The following is an 8,760-nucleotide window of genomic DNA, read 5'->3' as shown; positions in this document are numbered from 1 at the left end:
GCCCAAGCACGCTTAACTGCGGAGTTCTGATGGGATCCGGTGCATTAGTGCTGGTATGAACGCACCTATTATAATATGCGCACATAATTATCATATGCATGTCTTGCGACGTAGGGTAAGTCGAGCTGCGAATCCCTGCGGGGCCCGTGCGAGCTTGCCTAAAATGAGGTCATTGAGACTCGCTTTAGCTAAACTATTCAAGATAGCGCCGTTTAAAGAACGAGGGTAAGCACGACGTAAAAAAAAAAAAAAAAAAAAAAAAAAAAAAAAAAAAAAAAAAAAAAAAAAAAAAAAAGAGGTGCAACACGAGGACTTCCCAGGAGGTCACCCATCCTAGTACTACTCTCGCCCAAGCACGCTTAACTACGGAGTTCTGATGGGATCCGGTGCATTAGTGCTGGTATGATCGCACCTATTAAAATATGCGCACATAATTATCATATGCATGTCTTGCGACGTAGGGTAAGTCGAGCTGCGAATCCCTGCGGGCCCGTGCGAGCTTGCCTAAAATAACGTCATTGAGACTCGCTTTAGCTAAACTATTCAAGATAGCGCCGTTTAAAGAACGAGGGCAAGCACGACGTAAAAAAAAAAAAAAAAAAAAAAAAAAAAAAAAAAAAAAAAAGGTGCAACACGAGGACTTCCCAGGAGGTCACCCATCCTAGTACTACTTCGCCCAAGCACGCTTAACTGCGGAGTTCTGATGGGATCCGGTGCATTAGTGCTGGTATGATCGCACCTATTATAATATGCGCACATAATTATCATATGCATGTCTTGCGACGTAGGGTAAGTCGAGCTGCGAATCCCTGCGGGGCCCGTGCGAGCTTGCCTAAAATGAGGTCATTGAGACTCGCTTTAGCTAAACTATTCAAGATAGCGCCGTTTAAAGAACGAGGGTAAGCACGACGTAAAAAAAAAAAAAAAAAAAGAGGTGCAACACGAGGACTTCCCAGGAGGTCACCCATCCTAGTACTACTACTCTCGCCCAAGCACGCTTAACTGCGGAGTTCTGATGGGATCCGGTGCATTAGTGCTGGTATGATCGCACCTATTAAAATATGCGCACATAATTATCATATGCATGTCTCGCGACGTAGGGTAAGTCGAGCTGCGAATCCCTGCGGGGCCCGTGCGAACTTGCCTAAAATGAGGTCATTGAGACTCGCTTTAGCTAAACTATTCAAGATAGCGCCGTTTAAAGAACGAGGGTAAGCACGACGTAAAAAAAAAAAAAAAAAAAAAAGAGGTGCAACACGAGGACTTCCCAAGAGGTCACCCATCCTAGTACTACTCTCGCCCAAGCACGCTTAACTGCGGAGTTCTGATGGGATCCGGTGAATTAGTGCTGGTATGATCGCACCTATTAAAATATGCGCACATAATTATCATATGCATGTCTCGCGACGTAGGGTAAGTCGAGTTGCAAATCCCTGCGGGGCCCGTGGGAGCTTGCCTAAAATCAGGTCATTGAGACTCGCTTTAACTAAACTGTGCAAGATAGCGCCGTTTAAAGAACGAGGGTAAGCACGACGTAAAAAAAAAAAAAAAAAAAAAAAAAAAAAAAGAAGAGGTGCAACACGAGTACTTCCCAGGAGGTCACCCATCCTAGTACTACTCTCGCCCAAGCACGCTTAACTGCGGAGTTCTGATGGGATCCGGTGCATTAGTGCTGGTATGATCGCACCTATTAAAATATGCGCACATAATTATCATATGCATGTCTCGCGACGTAGGGTAAGTCGAGCTGCGAATCCCTGCGGGGCCCGTGCGAACTTGCCTAAAATGAGGTCATTGAGACTCGTTTTAGCTAAACTATTCAAGATAGCGCCGTTTAAAGAACGAGGGCAAGCACGACGTAAAAAAAAAAAAAAAAAAAAAAAAAAAAAAAAAAAAAAAAAAAAAAAAAAAAAAGAGGTGCAACACGAGGACTTCCCAGGAGGTCACCCATCCTAGTACTACTCTCGCCCAAGCACGCTTAACTACGGAGTTCTGATGGGATCCGGTGCATTAGTGCTGGTATGATCGCACCTATTATAATATGCGCACATAATTATCATATGCATGTCTTGCGACGTAGGGTAAGTCGAGCTGCGAATCCCTGCGGGGCCCGTGCGAGCTTGCCTAAAATGAGGTCATTGAGACTCGCTTTAGCTAAACTATTCAAGATAGCGCCGTTTAAAGAACGAGCGTAGGCACGACGTAAAAAAAAAAAAAAAAAAAAAAAAAAAAAAAAAAAAAAAAAAAAAAAAAAAAAAAAAAAAAAAAAAAGAGGTGCAACACGAGGACTTCCCAGGAGGTCACCCATCCTAGTACTACTCTCGCCCAAGCACGCTTAACTGCGGAGTTCTAATGGGATCCGGTGCATTAGTGCTGGTATGATCGCACCTATTATAATATGCGCACATAATTATCATATGCATGTCTTGCGACGTAGGGTAAGTCGAGCTGCGAATCCCTGCGGGGCCTGTGGGAGCTTGCCTAAAATCAGGTCATTGAGACTCGCTTTAGCTAAACTATTCAAGATAGTGCCGTTTAAAGAACGAGCGTAGGCACGACGTAAAAAAAAAAAAAAAAAAAAAAAAAAAAAAAAAAAAAAAAAAAAAAAAAAAAAAAAAAAAGAAGTGCAACACGAGGACTTCCCAGGAGGTCACCCATCCTAGTACTACTCTCGCCCAAGCACGCTTAACTGCGGAGTTCTGATGGGATCCGGTGCATTAGTGCTGGTATGATCGCACCTATTATAATATGCGCACATAATTATCATATGCATGTCTTGCGACGTAGGGTAAGTCGAGCTGCGAATCCCTGCGGGGCCTGTGGGAGCTTGCCTAAAATCAGGTCATTGAGACTCGCTTTAGCTAAACTATTCAAGATAGTGCCGTTTAAAGAACGAGCGTAGGCACGACGTAAAAAAAAAAAAAAAAAAAAAAAAAAAAAAAAAAAAAGAGGTGCAACACGAGGACTTCCCAGGAGGTCACCCATCCTAGTACTACTCCCGCCCAAGCACGCTTAACTGCGGAGTTCTGATGGGATCCGGTGCATTAGTGCTGGTATGATCGCACCTATTATAATATACGCACATAATTATCATATGCGTGTCTTGCGACGTAGGGTAAGTCGAGCTGCGAATCCCTGCGGGGCCCGTGCGAGCTTGCCTAAAATGAGGTCATTGAGACTCGCTTTAGCTAAACTATTCAAGATAGCGCCGTTTAAAGAACGAGGGTAAGCACGACGTAAAAAAAAAAAAAAAAAAAAAAAAAAAAAAAAAAAAAAAAAAAAAAAAAAAAAAAAAAAGAGGTGCAACACGAGGACTTCCCAGGAGGTCACCCATCCAAGTACTACTCTCGCCCAAGCACGCTTAACTGCGGAGTTCTGATGGGATCCGGTGCATTAGTGCTGGTATGATCGCACCTATTAAAATATGCGCACATAATTATCATATGCATGTCTCGCGACGAAGGGTAAGTCGAGTTGCGAAACCCTGCGGGGCCCGTGCGAACTTGCCTAAAATGAGGTCATTGAGACTCGCTTTAGCTAAACTATTCAAGATAGCGCCGTTTAAAGAACGAGGGCAAGCACGACGTAAAAAAAAAAAAAAAAAAAAAAGAGGTGCAACTCGAGGACTTCCCAGGAGGTCACCCATCCTAGTACTACTCTCGCCCAAGCACGCTTAACTGCGGAGTTCTGATGGGATCCGGTGAATTAGTGCTGGTATGATCGCACCTATTAAAATATGCGCACAAAATTATCGTATGCATGTCTCGCGACGTAGGGTAAGTCGAGTTGCAAATCCCTGCGGGGCCCGTGGGAGCTTGCCTAAAGTCAGGTCATTGAGACTCGCTTTAACAAAACTGTGCAAGATAGCGCCGTTTAAAGAACGAGGGTAAGCACGACGTAAAAAAAAAAAAAAAAAAAAAAAAGAGGTGCAACACGAGGACTTCCCAGGAGGTCACCCATCCTAGTACTACTCTCGCCCAAGCACGCTTAACTGCGGAGTTCTGATGGGATCCGGTGCATTAGTGCTGGTATGATCGCACCTATTAAAATATGCGCACATAATTATCATATGCGTGTCTTGCGACGTAGGGTAAGTCGAGCTGCGAATCCCTGCGGGGCCCGTGCGAGCTTGCCTAAAATGAGGTCATTGAGACTCGCTTTAGCTAAACTATTCAAGATAGCGCCGTTTAAAGAACGAGGGTAAGCACGACGTAAAAAAAAAAAAAAAAAAAAAAGAGGTGCAACACGAGGACTTCCCAGGAGGTCACCCATCCTAGTACTACTCCCGCCCAAGCACGCTTAACTGCGGAGTTCTGATGGGATCCGGTGCATTAGTGCTGGTATGATCGCACCTATTATAATATGCGCACATAATTATCATATGCATGTCTTGCGACGTAGGGTAAGTCGAGCTGCGAATCCCTGCGGGGCCCGTGCGAGCTTGCCTAAAATGAGGTCATTGAGACTCGCTTTAGCTAAACTATTCAAGATAGTGCCGTTTAAAGAACGAGCGTAGGCACGACGTAAAAAAAAAAAAAAAAAAAAAAAAAAAAAAAAAAAAAAAAAAAAAAAAAAAAAAAAAAAAAAAAAAAAAGAGGTGCAACACGAGGACTTCCCAGGAGGTCACCCATCCTAGTACTACTCTCGCCCAAGCACGCTTAACTGCGGAGTTCTGATGGGATCCGGTGCATTAGTGCTGGTATGATCGCACCTATTAAAATATGCGCACATAATTATCATATGCGTGTCTTGCGACGTAGGGTAAGTCGAGCTGCGAATCCCTGCGGGGCCCGTGCGAGCTTGCCTAAAATGAGGTCATTGAGACTCGCTTTAGCTAAACTATTCAAGATAGCGCCGTTTAAAGAACGAGGGTAAGCACGACGTAAAAAAAAAAAAAAAAAAAAAAGAGGTGCAACACGAGGACTTCCCAGGAGGTCACCCATCCTAGTACTACTCCCGCCCAAGCACGCTTACCTGCGGAGTTCTGATGGGATCCGGTGCATTAGTGCTGGTATGATCGCACCTATTATAATATGCGCACATAATTATCATATGCATGTCTTGCGACGTAGGGTAAGTCGAGCTGCGAATCCCTGCGGGGCCCGTGCGAGCTTGCCTAAAATGAGGTCATTGAGACTCGCTTTAGCTAAACTATTCAAGATAGTGCCGTTTAAAGAACGAGCGTAGGCACGACGTAAAAAAAAAAAAAAAAAAAAAAAAAAAAAAAAAAAAAAAAAAAAAAAAAAAAAGAGGTGCAACACGAGGACTTCCCAGGAGGTCACCCATCCTAGTACTACTCTCGCCCAAGCACGCTTAACTGCGGAGTTCTGATGGGATCCGGTGCATTAGTGCTGGTATGATCGCACCTATTATAATATGCGCACATAATTATCATATGCATGTCTCGCGACGTAGGGTAAGTCGAGTTGCAAATCCCTGCGGGGCCCGTGCGAGCTTGCCTAAAATCAGGTCATTGAGACTCGCTTTAACTAAACTGTGCAAGATAGCGCCGTTTAAAGAACGAGGGTAAGCACGACGTAAAAAAAAAAAAAAAAAAAAAAAAAAAAAGAGGTGCAACACGAGGACTTCCCAGGAGGTCACCCATCCTAGTACTACTCCCGCCCAAGCACGCTTAACTGCGGAGTTCTGATGGGATCCGGTGCATTAGTGCTGGTATGATCGCACCTATTATAATATGCGCACATAATTATCATATGCGTGTCTTGCGACGTAGGGTAGGTCGAGCTGCGAATCCCTGCGGGGCCCGTGCGAGCTTGCCTAAAATGAGGTCATTGAGACTCGCTTTAGCTAAACTATTCAAGATAGCGCCGTTTAAAGAACGAGGGTAAGCACGACGTAAAAAAAAAAAAAAAAAAAAAAAAAAAAAAAAAGAGGTGCAACACGAGGACTTCCCAGGAGGTCACCCATCCTAGTACTACTCCCGCCCAAGCACGCTTAACTGCGGAGTTCTGATGGGATCCGGTGCATTAGTGCTGGTATGATCGCACCTATTATAATATGCGCACATAATTATCATATGCGTGTCTTGCGACGTAGGGTAAGTCGAGCTGCGAATCCCTGCGGGGCCCGTGCGAGCTTGCCTAAAATGAGGTCATTGAGACTCGCTTTAGCTAAACTATTCAAGATAGCGCCGTTTAAAGAACGAGGGTAAGCACGACGTAAAAAAAAAAAAAAAAAAAAAAAAAAAAAAAAAAAAAAAAAAGAGGTGCAACACGAGGACTTCCCAGGAGGTCACCCATCCAAGTACTACTCTCGCCCAAGCACGCTTAACTGCGGAGTTCTGATGGGATCCGGTGCATTAGTGCTGGTATGATCGCACCTATTAAAATATGCGCACATAATTATCATATGCATGTCTCGCGACGTAGGGTAAGTCGAGTTGCGAAACCCTGCGGGGCCCGTGCGAACTTGCCTAAAATGAGGTCATTGAGACTCGCTTTAGCTAAACTATTCAAGATAGCGCCGTTTAAAGAACGAGGGCAAGCACGACGTAAAAAAAAAAAAAAAAAAAAAAAGAGGTGCAACTCGAGGACTTCCCAGGAGGTCACCCATCCTAGTACTACTCTCGCCCAAGCACGCTTAACTGCGGAGTTCTGATGGGATCCGGTGAATTAGTGCTGGTATGATCGCACCTATTAAAATATGCGCACAAAATTATCGTATGCATGTCTCGCGACGTAGGGTAAGTCGAGTTGCAAATCCCTGCGGGGCCCGTGGGAGCTTGCCTAAAGTCAGGTCATTGAGACTCGCTTTAACAAAACTGTGCAAGATAGCGCCGTTTAAAGAACGAGGGTAAGCACGACGTAAAAAAAAAAAAAAAAAAAAAAAAGAGGTGCAACACGAGGACTTCCCAGGAGGTCACCCATCCTAGTACTACTCTCGCCCAAGCACGCTTAACTGCGGAGTTCTGATGGGATCCGGTGCATTAGTGCTGGTATGATCGCACCTATTAAAATATGCGCACATAATTATCATATGCGTGTCTTGCGACGTAGGGTAAGTCGAGCTGCGAATCCCTGCGGGGCCCGTGCGAGCTTGCCTAAAATGAGGTCATTGAGACTCGCTTTAGCTAAACTATTCAAGATAGCGCCGTTTAAAGAACGAGGGTAAGCACGACGTAAAAAAAAAAAAAAAAAAAAAAGAGGTGCAACACGAGGACTTCCCAGGAGGTCACCCATCCTAGTACTACTCCCGCCCAAGCACGCTTAACTGCGGAGTTCTGATGGGATCCGGTGCATTAGTGCTGGTATGATCGCACCTATTATAATATGCGCACATAATTATCATATGCATGTCTTGCGACGTAGGGTAAGTCGAGCTGCGAATCCCTGCGGGGCCCGTGCGAGCTTGCCTAAAATGAGGTCATTGAGACTCGCTTTAGCTAAACTATTCAAGATAGTGCCGTTTAAAGAACGAGCGTAGGCACGACGTAAAAAAAAAAAAAAAAAAAAAAAAAAAAAAAAAAAAAAAAAAAAAAAAAAAAAAAAAAAAAAAAAAAGAGGTGCAACACGAGGACTTCCCAGGAGGTCACCCATCCTAGTACTACTCTCGCCCAAGCACGCTTAACTGCGGAGTTCTGATGGGATCCGGTGCATTAGTGCTGGTATGATCGCACCTATTAAAATATGCGCACATAATTATCATATGCGTGTCTTGCGACGTAGGGTAAGTCGAGCTGCGAATCCCTGCGGGGCCCGTGCGAGCTTGCCTAAAATGAGGTCATTGAGACTCGCTTTAGCTAAACTATTCAAGATAGCGCCGTTTAAAGAACGAGGGTAAGCACGACGTAAAAAAAAAAAAAAAAAAAAAAGAGGTGCAACACGAGGACTTCCCAGGAGGTCACCCATCCTAGTACTACTCCCGCCCAAGCACGCTTAACTGCGGAGTTCTGATGGGATCCGGTGCATTAGTGCTGGTATGATCGCACCTATTATAATATGCGCACATAATTATCATATGCATGTCTTGCGACGTAGGGTAAGTCGAGCTGCGAATCCCTGCGGGGCCCGTGCGAGCTTGCCTAAAATGAGGTCATTGAGACTCGCTTTAGCTAAACTATTCAAGATAGTGCCGTTTAAAGAACGAGCGTAGGCACGACGTAAAAAAAAAAAAAAAAAAAAAAAAAAAAAAAAAAAAAAAAAAAAAAAAAAAAAAAAAAAAAAAAAAAAAAAAAAAAAGAGGTGCAACACGAGGACTTCCCAGGAGGTCACCCATCCTAGTACTACTCTCGCCCAAGCACGCTTAACTGCGGAGTTCTGATGGGATCCGGTGCATTAGTGCTGGTATGATCGCACCTATTATAATATGCGCAAATAATTATCATATGCATGTCTCGCGACGTAGGGTAAGTCGAGTTGCAAATCCCTGCGGGGCCCGTGCGAGCTTGCCTAAAATCAGGTCATTGAGACTCGCTTTAACTAAACTGTGCAAGATAGCGCCGTTTAAAGAACGAGGGTAAGCACGACGTAAAAAAAAAAAAAAAAAAAAAAAAAAAAAAAAAAAAAAAAGAGGTGCAACACGAGGACTTCCCAGGAGGTCACCCATCCTAGTACTACTCCCGCCCAAGCACGCTTAACTGCGGAGTTCTGATGGGATCCGGTGCATTAGTGCTGGTATGATCGCACCTATTATAATATGCGCACATAATTATCATATGCGTGTCTTGCGACGTAGGGTAGGTCGAGCTGCGAATCCCTGCGGGGCCCGTGCGAGCTTGCCTAAAATGAGGTCATTGAGACT

At 44.5% G+C, this 8,760-nt stretch overlaps 27 non-coding genes across 27 annotated transcripts in view; all 27 read right to left on the bottom strand.

Annotated features, from left to right (window-relative positions):
* Positions 1-67, bottom strand: part of LOC148557947 (5S ribosomal RNA) — a 119-nt gene extending 52 nt beyond the window's left edge. The window contains exon 1 of the ribosomal RNA XR_015889798.1: positions 1-67. This exon is cut by the window's left edge and continues 52 nt beyond it. This is a non-coding gene — a ribosomal RNA (5S ribosomal RNA).
* A 228-nt stretch (positions 68-295) lies between these two features.
* On the bottom strand, positions 296-414 carry LOC148557946 (5S ribosomal RNA). The gene has a single exon (XR_015888615.1). It is a non-coding gene; the product is annotated as a 5S ribosomal RNA (ribosomal RNA).
* A 209-nt stretch (positions 415-623) lies between these two features.
* Positions 624-741, bottom strand: LOC148557945 (5S ribosomal RNA). Its single transcript, XR_015890822.1, has one exon. It is a non-coding gene; the product is annotated as a 5S ribosomal RNA (ribosomal RNA).
* A 190-nt stretch (positions 742-931) lies between these two features.
* On the bottom strand, positions 932-1,053 carry LOC148557944 (5S ribosomal RNA). Its single transcript, XR_015890799.1, has one exon. It is a non-coding gene; the product is annotated as a 5S ribosomal RNA (ribosomal RNA).
* A 193-nt stretch (positions 1,054-1,246) lies between these two features.
* Positions 1,247-1,365, bottom strand: LOC148557943 (5S ribosomal RNA). The gene has a single exon (XR_015889265.1). It is a non-coding gene; the product is annotated as a 5S ribosomal RNA (ribosomal RNA).
* A 205-nt stretch (positions 1,366-1,570) lies between these two features.
* Positions 1,571-1,689, bottom strand: LOC148557942 (5S ribosomal RNA). The gene has a single exon (XR_015888748.1). It is a non-coding gene; the product is annotated as a 5S ribosomal RNA (ribosomal RNA).
* Positions 1,690-1,914: 225 nt separating this feature from the next.
* LOC148557941 (5S ribosomal RNA) lies at positions 1,915-2,033 on the bottom strand. The gene has a single exon (XR_015888614.1). It is a non-coding gene; the product is annotated as a 5S ribosomal RNA (ribosomal RNA).
* A 238-nt stretch (positions 2,034-2,271) lies between these two features.
* LOC148557940 (5S ribosomal RNA) lies at positions 2,272-2,390 on the bottom strand. Its single transcript, XR_015888763.1, has one exon. It is a non-coding gene; the product is annotated as a 5S ribosomal RNA (ribosomal RNA).
* A 231-nt stretch (positions 2,391-2,621) lies between these two features.
* On the bottom strand, positions 2,622-2,740 carry LOC148557939 (5S ribosomal RNA). The gene has a single exon (XR_015888732.1). It is a non-coding gene; the product is annotated as a 5S ribosomal RNA (ribosomal RNA).
* A 208-nt stretch (positions 2,741-2,948) lies between these two features.
* LOC148557938 (5S ribosomal RNA) lies at positions 2,949-3,067 on the bottom strand. Its single transcript, XR_015888563.1, has one exon. It is a non-coding gene; the product is annotated as a 5S ribosomal RNA (ribosomal RNA).
* Positions 3,068-3,297: 230 nt separating this feature from the next.
* Positions 3,298-3,416, bottom strand: LOC148557937 (5S ribosomal RNA). The gene has a single exon (XR_015888537.1). It is a non-coding gene; the product is annotated as a 5S ribosomal RNA (ribosomal RNA).
* A 193-nt stretch (positions 3,417-3,609) lies between these two features.
* On the bottom strand, positions 3,610-3,728 carry LOC148557936 (5S ribosomal RNA). The gene has a single exon (XR_015890096.1). It is a non-coding gene; the product is annotated as a 5S ribosomal RNA (ribosomal RNA).
* A 195-nt stretch (positions 3,729-3,923) lies between these two features.
* On the bottom strand, positions 3,924-4,042 carry LOC148557935 (5S ribosomal RNA). The gene has a single exon (XR_015891142.1). It is a non-coding gene; the product is annotated as a 5S ribosomal RNA (ribosomal RNA).
* A 193-nt stretch (positions 4,043-4,235) lies between these two features.
* LOC148557934 (5S ribosomal RNA) lies at positions 4,236-4,354 on the bottom strand. Its single transcript, XR_015888552.1, has one exon. It is a non-coding gene; the product is annotated as a 5S ribosomal RNA (ribosomal RNA).
* A 240-nt stretch (positions 4,355-4,594) lies between these two features.
* LOC148557933 (5S ribosomal RNA) lies at positions 4,595-4,713 on the bottom strand. The gene has a single exon (XR_015891131.1). It is a non-coding gene; the product is annotated as a 5S ribosomal RNA (ribosomal RNA).
* A 193-nt stretch (positions 4,714-4,906) lies between these two features.
* LOC148557932 (5S ribosomal RNA) lies at positions 4,907-5,025 on the bottom strand. Its single transcript, XR_015889427.1, has one exon. It is a non-coding gene; the product is annotated as a 5S ribosomal RNA (ribosomal RNA).
* Positions 5,026-5,249: 224 nt separating this feature from the next.
* Positions 5,250-5,368, bottom strand: LOC148557931 (5S ribosomal RNA). The gene has a single exon (XR_015891120.1). It is a non-coding gene; the product is annotated as a 5S ribosomal RNA (ribosomal RNA).
* Positions 5,369-5,568: 200 nt separating this feature from the next.
* LOC148557930 (5S ribosomal RNA) lies at positions 5,569-5,687 on the bottom strand. Its single transcript, XR_015888541.1, has one exon. It is a non-coding gene; the product is annotated as a 5S ribosomal RNA (ribosomal RNA).
* A 204-nt stretch (positions 5,688-5,891) lies between these two features.
* On the bottom strand, positions 5,892-6,010 carry LOC148557929 (5S ribosomal RNA). The gene has a single exon (XR_015888530.1). It is a non-coding gene; the product is annotated as a 5S ribosomal RNA (ribosomal RNA).
* Positions 6,011-6,223: 213 nt separating this feature from the next.
* LOC148557928 (5S ribosomal RNA) lies at positions 6,224-6,342 on the bottom strand. Its single transcript, XR_015888536.1, has one exon. It is a non-coding gene; the product is annotated as a 5S ribosomal RNA (ribosomal RNA).
* Positions 6,343-6,536: 194 nt separating this feature from the next.
* LOC148557927 (5S ribosomal RNA) lies at positions 6,537-6,655 on the bottom strand. Its single transcript, XR_015890094.1, has one exon. It is a non-coding gene; the product is annotated as a 5S ribosomal RNA (ribosomal RNA).
* Positions 6,656-6,850: 195 nt separating this feature from the next.
* On the bottom strand, positions 6,851-6,969 carry LOC148557926 (5S ribosomal RNA). The gene has a single exon (XR_015891108.1). It is a non-coding gene; the product is annotated as a 5S ribosomal RNA (ribosomal RNA).
* A 193-nt stretch (positions 6,970-7,162) lies between these two features.
* Positions 7,163-7,281, bottom strand: LOC148557925 (5S ribosomal RNA). Its single transcript, XR_015888519.1, has one exon. It is a non-coding gene; the product is annotated as a 5S ribosomal RNA (ribosomal RNA).
* Positions 7,282-7,519: 238 nt separating this feature from the next.
* Positions 7,520-7,638, bottom strand: LOC148557924 (5S ribosomal RNA). The gene has a single exon (XR_015891097.1). It is a non-coding gene; the product is annotated as a 5S ribosomal RNA (ribosomal RNA).
* A 193-nt stretch (positions 7,639-7,831) lies between these two features.
* On the bottom strand, positions 7,832-7,950 carry LOC148557923 (5S ribosomal RNA). The gene has a single exon (XR_015888508.1). It is a non-coding gene; the product is annotated as a 5S ribosomal RNA (ribosomal RNA).
* Positions 7,951-8,198: 248 nt separating this feature from the next.
* LOC148557922 (5S ribosomal RNA) lies at positions 8,199-8,317 on the bottom strand. Its single transcript, XR_015891086.1, has one exon. It is a non-coding gene; the product is annotated as a 5S ribosomal RNA (ribosomal RNA).
* Positions 8,318-8,528: 211 nt separating this feature from the next.
* LOC148557921 (5S ribosomal RNA) lies at positions 8,529-8,647 on the bottom strand. Its single transcript, XR_015888497.1, has one exon. It is a non-coding gene; the product is annotated as a 5S ribosomal RNA (ribosomal RNA).
* Between the last annotated feature and the right edge of the window lie 113 nt (positions 8,648-8,760).

This window comes from Arachis ipaensis, chromosome B6 (assembly GCF_059453495.1).
Source record: "Arachis ipaensis isolate K30076 ecotype BB chromosome B6, ASM5945349v1, whole genome shotgun sequence".
Classification (NCBI taxonomy): Eukaryota; Viridiplantae; Streptophyta; class Magnoliopsida; order Fabales; family Fabaceae; genus Arachis; species Arachis ipaensis.
Note: the sequence above shows the minus strand (reverse complement) of the source record. Positions and strands in the feature narration are given on the sequence as shown.